The 14617-nt window shown below is 49.4% G+C and overlaps 1 protein-coding gene across 6 annotated transcripts in view; it reads left to right on the top strand.

The window, feature by feature from the left end:
- ZBTB7C (zinc finger and BTB domain containing 7C) overlaps nt 1-14617 on the top strand; it is a 367127-nt gene that overhangs the window by 45826 nt on the left and 306684 nt on the right. Inside the window, exon 1 of one of the 6 annotated variants that reach the window (XM_032259400.1) lies at nt 4809-5514. The exons of the other annotated variants lie outside the window; for them this stretch is intronic. The gene's annotated coding sequence lies outside the window, so the exon portion shown is untranslated. Of the gene's footprint in view, nt 1-4808; nt 5515-14617 lie in introns of those variants that run through there. 6 annotated transcript variants of the gene reach the window in all.

The raw sequence follows: 14617 nt of genomic DNA, 5'->3' as shown, positions 1-14617 counted from the left end.
AAAGACTGTAGGAGAAGCTGCTGGCAGCTGGGCTTTCTCTTGGGTGGGTTTGGTTTGGGCTGAGCCATCATTGGTGCCCTGAGGGGTGGAGTGGGTGTGGGAGGGCACCCTTCATCTGGGAGGCTGTGGGATTTTGTTTTATTAAGGGGAGAGAGTTTTTTTTAAAAAGACAGATGTGCTTTGTGTTCTTGGGGTAAGATTGAGGGGTGGGATGTTTAAAAAGATGTCACGCAGGCTGGCAGAAGGGCAGGTTTCCCTATCAATGAGGTTTTTCTGATTAAAACCAAATCAGGGGTGAAATTGTTTTTTAATATTAAAAAGAATACACCCCTAATGGCCATGCTGTTCCTAACCTCCCTCCATCTCAGTAAAGCATCTGACATTTCCTGCACATTTTAACTTTCTAACCAAATAATGAAATAATCATATTGGCTCCTCAGTCACAGGATTCATTTTATCTCTTTCCTGGGCTTCAAAATTCATCTCATATTTTAATCTGTTTTGAGCTCTTTTCAATTGCCTTGGAGATAAAGCCAAAGGTTCCCTGAACTCATGTTGCCAGGAGTTGTTTGGTTTGGGTTCCTGTGGGGTATTTTCTTTAATAACGTGGTCTATCCTGCAGCAGCAGCAGGAATTCTAGCGGGGTGGGGGCTGGGGCTGGGCCTCGCACTTCATGGCTCCCTGACAGTAAATTAATGTCCACATTCCAACTCTGGGGCTTCTCATTTTCTGTCTTCCTCCTGGATAGTGGCCTCCCTTCTCAACTGTATTCATTCTTAAAAGGCCAGCTCCCTATAGAAACACTCTCCAAACTGCTCTAGGCCTGAGACTCCTGCCCTCCCTAGAGCAGCAACAGCACAAGACCCCCAACAGCAGTGGCACTAACCTTAGTGAGCCTCGGGATCCTCAAGCTACATTCTAGGCACTTTTCATGGATTCATTCATACGATCTCACACTACCCCATAAGGTTCTGGTGTTCATGTCCCCATTGTTTTGATAAGGATGTTGAGGTACAGAGAGACTAAATAACTTGCCCAAGAGCCGGAATGCACCTAACATTGGCTTCATCCAGTTTACCTGTTCCTTACGTGCATGTCATAGTTTCCCAGCTGGGCAGTGGGCCCGGAGGTGTGGCGGCCACGCCTTCTTGGTATTGCTGAGGTGCTTGGTTGTGTCCTGGTAAATATTTGTGGGTAATTGAAGCCCCTTGTCTCACGAGAGACCAGAGAGGGTGCTACTTTAGAGTAGGAGGTAAGGAACCTCTGTACCTTTCTTAGAGCCAAAAGACTGGTTTTGAGTGTGTGTGGAGTTACAATAGAACTAACCCATGCGTCTTGTTTTATAAAGTGACAAATGGCCACAGCAATGCAGGTGACAAGACTTCCCCAGGGAAGCTTTGTCTTTGTCAGTTTAGGCAGCTATAATAAAATGCCATAAATGGATTGGGCGCTTATAAACAACAGAAACTGATTGTTTATGGTTCTGGAGGCTAGGAAGTCCAACACCAAGGCAGATTGTGTGCCTGGTGAGGGCCTGCTTTTCGGTTCATAGAATGGCACCTTCTAGCTGTGCCCTTACATATGGAAAGGGATAATTCTGGTCTCTTCAGCCCATTATAAGGACACTAATCCCATTCATGGAAGTTCCACCCTCATGACCTAATCATCTCCCAAAGTTAGAGCCTCCTCTAACTCCTGTGCTCTGTCCGCAGTGGGGTTACGCATTCTCTCTTTCATGCTATTGCTCTCAAGTCTGAAGTGCCAGGAGGTGTAAACACCCACCTCCTAACACCATCACATTGGGAATTAGGTTTCAGCATAGGAATTTTGGGGAGACAGACACAAACATTCAGACCATGGGCGGCATGAAACCATGTTTGCTTTGAGATTGTTGGGAGAAAAGGGACTGTCAGGCCACTGACAGATGCCCTGCTGCAGGAAGGCTTTGGCAACTGAGGGACCTGAGACTGCTCTGTCCCGGTGACTCTGCTCTGGGAGTGAGGTCTTGTCTTCTAGTTGACTGTCTATAAAGATGGCCAGGCCTGGGGCTGGAGTTTCATGTCTTTGAGCCTCAGTCACTTCATCTGCTAGGAGATATACCCAAACCTGCATTCCCCGTGGAGGTACTATTGGAAAGGTGGAACCAGAGCTCACCTGGGAGAGTCACACACTTCCTGGGAGGTAACACTGGAGTTACACAAGGGGAGGCAGGTCCCCTCGTCTCCTCCTGCCATTCTGGCTGGAGGGCTGTCTGTCTGACCACACTCCCTGAATCTGCACAGCCTCTGCTCCTCCCTCTCCCTGGATTATCCCATGAGCCTTCGGGGTTGTCTTTTTCTCTGCCCCAGGCTTCTGAGTCCTCTCTGAGCAGCTGAATGCCCTGAAAGCTTCTGATGCCTGGGTCCCAGCCCCAGAGATTCTGGTCCCATAGGCTGGTGTGCAGCCTGGGCTTAATATTTCTTTCAAGGCTTCCCAAGAGATTCCAGTGTGCCCCCAGGGTTGAAACCCACTGTCCTCTCAACAGGGCACCACGGGAGAGAGGAGAGAAGACCCATTAGAATTTCCAGAGCAGCATAGGTACATAGGAGCCCAGTTAGGAAGCATGTTTATTAGATGCTATATGTTTTAGGCCTGATCATGGGTATATTTTGCAATGTCAGATGAAACAGTACATTAAATTTCTATGTTTAGCAAAAGACTATACAGAAGAGTCAGCACCAGCCTCCTCTGGGCTCTGAGACTCTGGGGCTGCTACCTACCCTCTCTAAACTCAGCTTCCTCATCTGTCAAACTGGAATGTTAGTACCTGTCTTATAGAATCATTGTGAGGAAGAAGTGAGATCATGCATAAGAACATTTTGAGAAGCCAAGACTTCCACACAAATGAAAATATTGCATAAAGCAGTTGCATTCTGTATTCTGTCACCTGTGACTCTCTGGACACCAAGCCTTGTGAATTTGGCCTGAAGCAGGGAGATGAGGTGCCCGTAGTCCTGGATGCCGCCCAGGTTACCCCACCATGCTCATTTCAGACCCTGGCCATCCTGGCACCATTAAGCAGCCTCCCTCCCTCCCTCCTGAGCCCCTGTCTTCAAATTCCATCTTCCTCCATTGGCATCTTCCCCTCAGGACAGAAACATGCTCATCATACCCCCAGGAAAAACAAAACACACCTGTGACCCTTGGATGCCCTAGCTTTCATCTTTCTGCCTTTGCCTAACAACCAGCTTTCAGGGACACATAACCCACAAGGAGACCTCCCTCCCTCTCCTCACCCCTCCGCCAGCAACTCACTGCCACCAGCTGCTGCATGTTATCTACCCGGGGTCTCTGCCGTATGCATCCTTTATGACACACTCTCCTTCCTTGGGCTCCTCTATGTTCTTCCTTCTCCTCACCCTCACCCATACCTTTGGCTGGTCACTTGGTCTCGGGATTCCACTTCTTCAGTACTCAAACCTGCAGGCTCCCCTCAGTGCCCATCGCTATTTTGGATCAGTCCCTTGTCTCTCACCTGGGCTATTGATCAGCCCTTTACTGTGTTCTCTCCCTCTCCCTGCTCCCTCTGTCCTCCTGGCTCAAGTCCAACTCAAAGTCCCTAGTACTCTGGCCCTGGCCTGCCCCTCTAGCAGCATCTCTTCCAGCTCTCCTCTCATATTTGCATTTATTCCTCAAATCTGTCATGGTATGTCATGGCTCTGTGATTTTTCACATGCCAGAGCTTTCCCCTAAAACCCTCCATGCCTACCACCACCCCAACCTCATACTGGAGAAATGTTCATTTGCTAAATCCCAGCTCAACTGTTGACTCTCTGCAGGAGCCTCCTCGACCTCCTGTGCTCTGTCCCCAGTGGGGTTATGCGTGCTCTCTTTCATGCTATTGCATTCAAGTCTGAAGTGCAAGGAGGTGCAAATGTTTATGGAATTGAACCGAATTGGTCCATTTAGTGTCATATTGCTGTAGTATTCCAGTGCCTGCAAATGCAAAATAGTTATCCTTGCATGGGATCTACTGCTAATTCACAGATAGTGAGAGTCAACATTTCCAGATGGGCCATGTTCTGACCTCAGCAGACAGCAGGGAGCTTCCTCTTTGAAGGGTCTATTCATGAACAATTCTAGATTCACACACATCCAAGAATGCATTGGCTGGGCCTATGGAAGCAACCAGAACACTGCAGCCCTGAGCCACAGAGAAACCCCAATGTGCTTTATGCTTTTCTGGAGCCTTTTCCTGAGTCAAAATTCTCCCAAATCCCCACAGATGTTAAGTACCCCTAGAAGGGCAGGGGTCTCCAGCCTCTGGCTTCCCTGCCTCCCCTCTGTACTGCCCTGCCCCAGCCCTGGCCTCAGCACAGATGACTTCTTGTTCCTCTTTTGTACCATCCATGGCTTCCTTTCCAAGTTCTCTCTCACTCTTCTCTCTCTGGGCAAAAGGAAAAGGACAGCCTGTTACAGCCACAAAGGCTCATCGCAGAACTAACGCCACCAGCTTTTGATGGGCTTTCAAGGGGCCATTCTTGCAGGGCAGGCCTTCTCTGGCCTCCTTTCGTTCGCTTGATCTGTTGGAAGGTCCAGCAGCTATTAAACTCATTCCTGAAATTTTCCTTGTACATCTGGCTTGTCTGTCTCCCCGTCAAGGTGGTGTTGTACCTGTCATGTTACCATTACTATATAAACTTTGTTATGTTTTATATTAGAATGTTGTTACATATAAGATTGCTGTGCTACATATTATCATAGTGTCCTCTGCCATTTTCCTTGAAAATCATGTCTTGATCATCTTCATAGTTTCCTCTTTCTAAACCTGCTCTGAAAGCTTTCCTTCATCCTAGGGTAAAAAATGACAGAGAAGAAATTTCACCTTCTCATGGGGGATGGAGGAAGGTCAGGCCCCAGCTCTGGGGGGCTTTATGTGGGTTCATGGGGGTGGTGGCCACCAGCTACTCCTCTGCCATCTGGCCCTTGGCAGGATTATCCTTCCTGTGCACTTTGTTGGGGGTCACAGGATGCATTCTGGGCAGTAAGCTGTGAGTGAAGCATGGGTTTCACTTCCAGATCAGAGCACCTGTTGCCAGTGCAAGGCTCTCCAGAGCTCACAGGACAGCAGGAAGCGTTGGAGACAGGGGCTGCTGCATCAGCCCAAACCCTGAGTGATTCCAGCAGCAAGCCCCTGTGGACCTGTGATCAACACCAGCCAGGCATAAGTAAGGAGGAAACCAGGACTGGCTTTTAATAGCTTTATTGAGATAAAATTCATGCCTCTTATTTATTGAGATAAAGTTCATCCCTCTAAGTGTATAATGCAGTGGTTTTTAGTATTTTCACAGGGTTGTGTCACCACTCTCTAATTTTAAAACACTTTCATCACTCCAGAAAGAAGCCCTATATTCATTAGCATAAGCCTGCAGTGTTCTCAGCTACTGCAATGTGGGAATTTGTTGTTACTGCAGCATGGACCAGCCTATCCTGACTGGCACAGAAGTTAAGTCCATGCCTGAAAGAGTTGTGCTGGTATGTGAGGCTGTTTTTTGCATTGCTATAAAGAAATGCCTGAGGCTGGGTAATTGATAAAGAAAAGGGGTTTAATTGGCTCACGGTTCTGCTGGCCGTACAAGCATGGCTCCAGCATCTGCTTCCGGTGAGGCCTCAGGAAGCTTCCAATCATGGCGGAAGGCAAAGGGAGAGCAGGCAGAGTCGCAGGGTGAGGGTGTGAGAAAGAGAGACTGGGCGGAGGTGTCACCTATGTCACATACTTTTTTTTGTTTTGAAGTGGAATCTCATTCGGTTACCCAGGCTGGAGTGCAGTGGTGCCATCTCAGCTCACTGCAACCTCTGCCTTCCAGGTTCAAGTGATTCTCCTGCCTCAGCTGCCCAAGTAGCTAGGATGACGGAGGCCTGCCACCATGCCTGGCTATTTTTTGTATTTTTAGTAGATACGCGGTTTCACCATTGTTGGCTAGGCTGGTCTCAAGCTCGTGACCTCAAGTGATCCACCGGGCCCTGCCTTCCAAAATGTTGGGATTATAGGCCGACATGCCCGGCCCCTGCCATGCACTTTTAAACAACCAGATCTCACATGAGCTCAGAGGAATAACTCATTATCACCAAGGGAATGGCACTTAGCCATTCATGAGGGATCCACCCTCGTAATCCGAGCACTCTCACAGGCCTCACTGCCAACACTGGGGGGTTACATTTCAACATGAGATTCAGAGGGGACAAGCATCCAAACTTTATCTGCTATGTAACAAGAACTTCTACTCTGAGCCATTAGTGTAGGCTCAATTTGAAGATGAAAAGCTGGAATGAGGAGAATTGGTGGACATGTCCTATTAGCGTGAAAACTACTTTTGTTGTCTCAGGCCACTCGAATTTTGGGGTGTTTGCTATTACCAGTCTACATGACTAGCTGGGGGAAGTGGGAGGGTCTTGCAGGGTGGGGTGGGGCAAAGTTTGAATGCCAGTGAGACCTTCCAGGAGTTCCCCAAAGCTCATCGCCTTGGCAGTCACCTCCCATGCTGCTGGGGAAAGCCAAATTGGGAGTCCTACCCTGCCTGGGGCACCTGGGGAGAATTGGCGCTCTTCTTTGTCTCTGTTTCATTGTCACCTTTCCTATGTGTCAGGGAAGGGCTTCTGAGAGGGAGAGGCGAGGAAGTGTGAGCTCTGCGCCCAGTTCCCAGCTGTGTGTCTCCCGGGGCTGGCTGAGCAGAATCAACAGGAAGGTGCAGTTTGTCTTCGTGACACTCCTCCCTCCCCCTTCCCAGCCTCCAACCAGGAGCAGCAGCACGGGCTTCTTCCTTCTCCTGGCCATCCCCGACCCCCACCTGCTATTCTGCAGGTGGCTGTCTGCTTCCCATCAGAATCTGTATGGTCTCTTACCCCTCTGGGACAGACCTTCCGGTGTGTTTCAAGGTGACAATCTGGTGATCTGATAGATTAATCTTAGCACATATGGTCATGGAGAGTGCAGAATGCCTCAGGGGATGGTTCGTTCCTCAGATAAGTTTTAAAGGCTTCCCTGTGCCCTGAACTGAACATAGTACTGTGGGTGGAGTCCTGGCTCAGGCCTGGACCTGTCTCTAGTCCCTTCCAGTTCAGTGGGAGAGAAAGCAGGGCCACATAGGGCAGTGTTTAGAAGTGTAGTGTAGAATCATGTGTGTTAGGAACTGTGAGTGGGACCCAGGTGGCAGATGCTGTGGGGACTGAGAGGGTAGAGAGAATGCCCTGTGGCCTGGCATGGTCAGGGAATGGCAGTCACCCACTGCCTTGACCTCAATTCCCCCATCTGTCAGATAATGCACGTGGGCTCATTGATCGTTTCTCATATTGCCCGATGATAAGAATACCAGGGAGACTTGGTCAATATCTGGATCCCCAGGTGCTCCTAGCAACTCTGATTCTGTGAGTCCAGAGCAGCGCTGGGATCTGGCTCTTTATATCCGGTCTGACCTCCCTTCCTTATTCAGTTCCGCCCTAGGAGATGGGATGCCAGGCGCTTTAGCCTGGGCAGGCTGTGAAAAGCTGTGGGGACCTGGAGGAGGGCCTTCCCGATGCTGAGTTCCTGAACGCTGCCCTGCTTTGTGTTGGAAAAGCCTGTACCACACTTGGGGTGAATCAGTTGGTTGGGAGACAGGAACACTATTAAACCCTACTTGTGGGCTGAATAATGTAACCACCTAGCCAGCAGGGCCTGGGCAAGGCTTGTTGAACAGGAGCGCCCTTTGGAGGAGTGCTGAAGGCATCCTGGCCGCTCTGTACTGTTCACGGGCAACTTGGCATAATAGCACTGCAGGCTGCATGGAGGCTTTCTGAGCAAGTTCACGTGAATATGTCTGAGTACCTACATGGGAACTGGGTCTCTGGAACAGTCTGACAAGATGATGCCTGCCCCTTTCCTAACTGGAAAACCCTGTTCTGTAAACCCGAAAAGGATGTGTTGAGGATCCTGTAACTCAGTGGGTCTCAAGTCTCGTGCATATCGGAGTTACCTGGCAGGCTTGCTAAAACAGGGTGCTGGGCCCCACCACCAGAGCATCTGATTCAAGACCTCTGGGGTGGGGCCCCAGAATGTGCATTTCTAGCAAGTTCCCTGTTGCTGCTGTGGATGCTGCCCCAGGATCACAGTTGAAAGTCAATACTAACTTCTCAACTTGCTGACCTGGGGTGAGAGGTCCCAGGACCTGGTCACTGCCCCCAGGGCACTTGTGCTCTGATTGGGGATGTACCCTCACACACTCAGATCAAGAGAATGTGAAGTAGGGAGTGTCCAGTGCCTGAAGTGAGCCACAGGTTCTAGGCACCAAGGAATTTGAGGAGACAGAGGTTGTGGGGGCACGTGGGAGACTTCCTGAAGTGGAGGCTGTGGATGGGGCAGCACATGGATTGCTGTGCCATACACTGCATACACACAGCCCGGCATGAGCACAGCATCCCCTGCAGTTGTGCAGTGTAGTGGTGCTGGTGAAGGAGAGCGTCCTTAGGCCTGGGTTGGTGTATAGGCTGGGAAGCCCTGAGCAGGTCTGCGGGATAGTGCAGAAGCCAATGGCCAAGTGGGGTTCCTAGGAGGGGCAGGAAGGAGAGCAGGCTTTATGGGAGCCAGAGCATGGAAGGTTTGAAGTGCTTGGGTGAGGAGTTCAGACTTTATTCCGTGGTGAACTGGGAACGAATCAACAGCAGTTTGGCTCCCCTAAGCAGACATCTGGAAATCGACTCTTACATTTTGAAAAACAGATTTCCAGTAGTAGCTCATGGCTGGTCCGTGTGACATTGCTGCATCTCAGAGATTTCTCTGTTCCCCCATTACTGTCCCCCAGCCTCACTGGATTTCTCCTCCTACAGTCCTTGAAATTTCACAATGAGAAATTATTTCCTTTTGTTTAAAATACCACCCTCTCCAAGAAGCTCATGTTATAAACCAGAGATGCCCAAGAAGGAAGTAACTAACCTTAATGCACCATGCTGGCTCACTGCAGCGGGGATTGGCATGTCTGTCTTCTCCAGGGGCCAGTGGGATTTGGTGAGGCTGGAGGCAGAGCAGGGAAAGGATGTCTGGCAGAGGTGGAGTACCACCATGTGGGGTCAGAGAGGAAGCAGGAAGACAGAGTTTGTTCAGGGAAAGCCCTCCTCTGAGGTCTGGGCAACAAGAATGTTCTAGGGTGGTGTGAGGCCAGGAGGCCTGATGCTGAGGGGTGTAGGAGGGCATTAGCCTGCTTGGTGGGCTCCTAATAGCACAGCCCAGTTTATTTAGTCCCCTCTGTCTCCCTTCCTCTGCTGCAGAAGTTGACTCAAGTATACCGCTGTGTTCAGACCAGCCCTGACATACTGGCCCTCTCCTCCCTGCCTAACTGGCCGCAGGGACTGGAATTGCTGCTAGGTTTGCTGCCAGGAAGAAGGAAATAGCCATGTCTCTCAAGTTATGTTCCTGAGTCTAGTAGATGGATATGTTCTGAAAACCACATGAATAGAGAAGCTCTATTCATGTGGTGTAAAACTGGGATTTTACCTTGATGCCCCTTGAGTCATTTTTGGGGATGGTGATGTAAAAGGAGATCTGGGGTGAGTCCTTTTACCAGGTGACTAATCACCTCCCTATTTTCCTGTTTCCAAGTCAAGTTTGTCCATATTGGATGGTGTGTGGGAACAATGTTCGTGCATGTAAAGACTCCAACAGGAGACTATTATGAGCAAGTTCCTTAATTGTGTTGATATTGAGATTGATAATGTCACCCTAAGAAACCTATTTGTAAAGCACCTGTCATCGCTGCTACTGTGGAGACTGAGGAAGTAGGATCCCTTGAGCCCAGGAGTTTGAGGCCAGCCTGGGCAACATAGTAAGAATCCATCTCTTAAACAAAACAAAACAAAACCTGTTTGTTTGGGCCTCGAAGAAAGACGGAGTTTTGTGTGCAGATGTGAATTACAGGTGTACTCCCAAGCAGTGGCACCTGCAAAGGATGCTTTTGTTGGATGAGGATCTGAGAAGCTGGAGGCTGATATCTGCTACCAATTGAGTGTATTTTGTTCCACATTGTTCACTGAAGTAAGAAAAATGTGGCAACGTCAGGAGGCAGTTTGGAGTTGAGGCAAAGTCTCCGTCTCCCTCTCCTTCTCTCCCTGCTGCAGTGGAAATGCAGGATGATCCTTTGGACCCCACCTCCTGGGCCTCAGTCTTGGTGCTACCACTTCCAGGCTATGTGAGGATGGTGGCCAGCCCCTGTAGCCCTTCAGTTCCTCATCTGTGTGAGTATCAACCACAAGGTTATCATGAGAAAAATGTGTGGGGTGCCTGGAATCTAGTGGGTGCCATTGCAACCAGGCCAGCCCCATCCTGCTCTTGGTGCTGTCACAAAGGACTGCCCCAGTCACCCTCAGAAAGGCCCTGAGAACCTTTTTCTGGAAGTGCTAAGATCAGGGTCATTAAGAAGTTTTAACATCAGATAGGATTGGAGAAAACTGGGGGACAGGGACTCTTCCTTAGCCCCACAATGGATAAGAGGCTGAGCCCAGGCTGCAGCCTGGTTTCTTGTCCTCAGATAAAATCTCTGACCACAAACTCCCTCAAACAGTGCCATGACAGAGACCAGGGAAGCTCATTTATCAATCAGCAAATCGACAGTTGGATTGAAGAAGGAGGAATCGACAAATCCGTAGAAAGACTGAAGAATAAGGAGGGTTTTCTGTACAGCCAGAGCTCGTGATTTGAGACAATGGAGGGTACCTCTTGGTGTGGTAAACAGAACACTCTATTTCAAGTAGAAAACTTGGACACAGCTGTCAGCTCTGCCCCTTGTTACTGGTGTGATTCTGGGCTGGAATTATCTGTCCTTCAGTTTTCATATCTGTAAATTGAGTATGCATATCCATACCTATCTCCCAGAGTTGTTTTGAGGGTTGGGGGAAACTGGGTAGGAAAGCCCTATGCGGCCTACAAAACACTATGAAAAAGCAAATGATGATTGTTGTAACAGCTTCCATTTCTATATTGCTTTTAGGCTTCTAGAGAATTTTCTCATCTCCTTTCTGATTTAATGTATGGCAGTAGTTGTGCAAGGTGGGCAGGGAAGATGGTGTTCCTCATATTCAGATATCTAAGGTTGATGGCCTGGCCAAGGCTATCAACAGGTGCAGAAGTGGGAGACCGTGGGCCCCAGCCCTCCTGACACAGTGAACACTGTGCTTTCCACATTGCTGCCCCCTGCGCCTTTCAGCCCGCCTCCAACCTGGACATCATTTGCTCACCTGCTCGCACATCTCTTCTGTCCTGAACTTAGCTCAGCTCTGCTCTTCTCGGGGTTTTGTTCATGTGTGAAGTTGGGATCTTACCTTGCTGCCCCTTGAGGCATATTTTCATCTTCTGGACCCAGTGTCCCCAGGCTGCCCATGGACTGCCCACCACAGTGCCTCCTCCAGTGCCTGCTTGCCCTAGTCAGCACCTTGGGCCCTAGATCTGTTCTTCCCCTGAGCCCCATCCCTGGCTGGCCAAGCAGATGAAGAGGACCACAGGGTGAGAGCGTACCTTCTCTTGGGGATGGGGACTTTCTGGAGGTGATGCTTTGCTAAAAGAGTGGATTCAAACAGTGGGCCTTTGGGGCCTGGGTGGCATTTTAGGACAAGAAGCCATGTTGGAACCCTGCAGATGCCCCCAGGGCAGAGCCCAGTGGCTAGCAGCCAGCAGGGCTGTGAGCACTTGAATAAGCTGGCAGGCGACACTGGCAGGGCAGGTAGCCGCTCTGACTGTTCCCTGAGCTCAGGTTCCTCTGCTTTCCAGACACTTGCTAAGAGCTTAGTGGGCATCAAGCATGGTACCATGTGCTACCCTCAGAATGCTCACAGTCAAGTGGCTGCCATGTCAGGTGACAGGCAAGTCTTCAGGGTCAAAGGCACGAGGATGGGGTAAAGTACAAGTGCTCTAGGAACAGGTTGTATAAAGGCACCTGCGAGTCCTGGCCCGGGGGGTCAGGGAAGGCTTCCTGGAAGAGGGAACCCTTGAGCTGACCTTGGGAGACCAGGCAGAGGCCAAATGGAGGTGAGGAAGGGGGCTGGGCAGAGGGTAGGCACCTCTAGTTTCTGTTCTCGAGGCTCTCAGGCTCACCTGCTGGGACTTAGCACTCCCCTCTGTCTGCTGTAGATTCTGGGCTTGCCTTGCTGCCAAGGAGGGGCCAACAGTGTTGGTAGGTGAGGGAATGAGCACTCTTTGGGCTCCATAGGCCTGGCACTGGCTGCTGTGAAATCTTAATCACTCACTGCCATCAAAGGCTTCCTGTCTTTCTGAATGAGTGATTTAACTTATCTTTTAGATTGCAGTTGACTTCAACACATAAAAGGCTCCTTCAGGTTGAAGCAACATCTCCACCAGGAATGGATTAAGACCAGGAAAATGGCACCTTTTGTAACACGGGTGCAGTTGGGCCATTGGAAACCCAAATGCACTTGTAATCTTTTCTTGCAGCACATCCATGGCGTGAGGCCCTCCTTTTAGACAGTGGTGGTATACCTTCTCCAGCGGGGAAACCAGTTGGCTTGCAAGCCTGTAGAATATCCATGAGGTAGGAGCAGTCTGCTGGTTGAGATACCCGAAGCCACTGGTCTTTTAGCACTTTTGAACTTGGGCCCTCCTTTGCTGGCTGCTGGCTTTGTCCTCCTCTCCAGTCCTGCCCCATCACCAACAAGAGTCCAGGGAATTGTGAGCAGCAGCAGTCCTCAGGGGCTCCCTGGGTTCATTCCTGGAATAAGCATGGGGGCAGTGGGGAGGGGTAAGGAAAAGGTGTGAGCTGTGGCTTCTCTGCCAAAAAGCGCTTCCATCTCACACCCACACATGGCTTGGGGTGGGAGTGTGTGTGTACATTGGTTCAGTTCTATGGAGGGCAATTCAGCAGTAGCTGGGGAATTTTAATGCACATGTCCTTTGACCCATGAGTTCCACTTATATGAATTTATTCTGCAGACATCCAGGCACATACAGGAAACGGTATACATACAAGATTGTTCACTGCAGTGTTGTAGGCAAGAGCAAAAGATTATAAACAACTTAAGTGTCCATCAGCAGGAGACTAGATTAATCAACTACAGTGCATCCACACAGTGGAAGGGTAGGCAGCCATTAAAAAGATCAAGGATGCTTTTATATGTGGATCCAGGACAATCTCAAGGGCGTTATGATAAAAGCAAGATGCAGAACAGCATTATGGTACTGTACCATTAGTATAAAAATAATACATACTGCTGTTACTTTATCTTGGCATAAAACCTCTTGGGATAGAAACACAAGGAAATGTTAACAGGGAGGGGAACTGGGTGGTGGGCGACAGGGGCAGAAGGGCACATTTTCACTCTGTAGCCTTTTATGCCATTTGGGTTTTGAACAATGTGAATGGATTTGTTATTTGTGGTTGGCAGGATATGGCCTCCCAAAAATGTCCACACTTTAATCCCCAGAACCTGTGAGTATGTTGCCTTATGTGACAAAGGGGCTTGGCAGATGGGATTAAGGTTATAGATATTGAGATGGGGAAATTATCCCGGTTTATCCAGATGGGCTCAGTCTAATCACGTAAGCCCTTAAAAGCAGGAACCTTGCCTGGCTGTGGCCAGAGAAGGAGACATAACTATGGAAGAACCTTCAGAGAGATGCTATGCTGCTAGTGTTGACCATGGAGGAAGGTTCACCAGCCAAGGAATGCAGGCGGCCCCTGGAGGCCTGAAAAGGCAAGGAAATGTTCCTCTCCAGAGCCTCCAGGAAGGAACACAGCTAAGCTGACACCTTGATTTTAGCCCAGTGAGACCCATGTCAGACTTCAACCTCCAGAACTGTAAGATAATGAATTCATGCTGTGTAAACCACTAGATGTGGCCATTTGTTACAGCAGTAATAGAAAGCTAATATTCTACTCAAAACACTAAATAAACAGTTTTTTAGTATATGTGCTGCCGAAGCGAGCACAAGAAAACAGTTTTTAAGAGTCACAGTCTAGTTAGAGTGGGACTCACAGCACATGAACCGAGGAAACACATTTTCAGTGCAGGGCTGTGTGGGGCAGCAGAATGTCAATGCTGTGGGACACAGCCCCACTTATGAAGGACAGGCAGAGTGCCTATTACAGGCCAGGCACTGTGCGAGGTGCATGGGCCACTAAATGAAAAAGATGTAGTCTCCATCCTGGCTGAGTTTTGCAATCTATTTCCTTCTCCCTTTAAAACCAGCCTCCAGGATGCCAGTACTGTGCACCCCCACTCCATGGCCTCTGTTACACATGGAATTTCTAGGCCCTTTGCCATCTTGGACCCCAATGGACCAGACTTTAGCTCATTCTCCTGTATGTGGCTAGCCAAGCAGCCTGAGTGGTGGTAGGGCTGGAGGACCTACCACCTCTGGAGAAGTTTGATTCGGCTTTAAACTTTCCTCTTCCAGTGTTTCATTTCAGCATCACCATTTATTTCAGCATCACTCCAAGATTGGGTGACTCAGGGTCTCTGCCTTTGGAACGGTGTGCCCAGCCTCCATTCACAAGACCACACACTCCCTTTATGGGGATCTGCTTTATTCATTTGTCACCTACCTGCCATCTCAACAGGACAGAACATATCATAGGGACTTCTAAAACATATGTGCAACTTC

The sequence above is a fragment of the Sapajus apella genome, unplaced genomic scaffold (assembly GCF_009761245.1).
Source record: "Sapajus apella isolate SASKATOON/1434 unplaced genomic scaffold, GSC_monkey_1.0 scaffold109, whole genome shotgun sequence".
NCBI lineage: Eukaryota > Metazoa > Chordata > Mammalia > Primates > Cebidae > Sapajus > Sapajus apella.
Note: the sequence above shows the minus strand (reverse complement) of the source record. Positions and strands in the feature narration are given on the sequence as shown.